This window comes from Stegastes partitus, unplaced genomic scaffold (genome assembly GCF_000690725.1).
Source record: "Stegastes partitus isolate 25-593 unplaced genomic scaffold, Stegastes_partitus-1.0.2 Scaffold783, whole genome shotgun sequence".
Taxonomy (NCBI): Eukaryota; Metazoa; Chordata; class Actinopteri; family Pomacentridae; genus Stegastes; species Stegastes partitus.
The window spans coordinates 400,035-400,634 of NW_007578514.1; the positions used below are offsets into that span (position 1 = coordinate 400,035).

Consider the following 600-nt stretch of genomic DNA (forward strand, 5'->3'; position numbering starts at 1 on the left):
CGTCAATCATCGAACAGTTTATAGTCTTTAAATGTTTGAGATGAGATTCACCGAAACACTGAGTCTGCTTGTTCCTATAACTGGTTCTGGTTCTGGTTCTGTGTGTCTGCAGGTCCGTCTGCTGCTGTTCGAGTTGAAGTCAGCGTTTCATCTGGACTTGGTCTGGTTTATTTATGAGCTTCAGTTTGTGGTGTAAATAAGGAGTTAGAGTTTATCAGTGGTTCTGTCGGAGAGGAGGACCGGCTCGGAGAGGAGGACCGGCTCAGAGGAGGACCGGCTCAGAACTGGTCCTGGGTCTTTGGACCGACTGTACATGAGTGTAAATAATCCACAGCTGAACTTTTGTTACTTGAAGAATAAATGAGTTTGTTGGAAACGTGAGTCTGAGTGAAGTTCTGAATGTTTATTTGTGTGTCATAATCATGGTTCTGTTTGAGTGAGAAAATGTTTCAACAATCTTTGGTTCTGATCCAATCCGCTGGTTTTAATCTTCACAAAGAGTTTCAGATCAAACCAGCTGCTTCAGAACTTTCTGTCCAGTTTGTTCTATTTGAAGTGGATCAAACTGAAAACGTGTTTTTATAGATTTATTTACTAACT

The 600-nt window shown here is 41.3% G+C and overlaps 1 protein-coding gene across 1 annotated transcript in view; it reads left to right on the forward strand.

Moving 5' to 3' along the window:
- The window catches only part of plekhg4 (pleckstrin homology domain containing, family G (with RhoGef domain) member 4), a 52,258-nt gene extending 51,877 nt beyond the window's left edge, over nt 1-381 (forward strand). The window contains exon 23 of the mRNA XM_008292084.1: nt 113-381. The gene's annotated coding sequence lies outside the window, so the exon portion shown is untranslated. The remainder of the gene's footprint in view (nt 1-112) is intronic.
- The last annotated feature ends 219 nt before the right edge of the window (nt 382-600 follow it).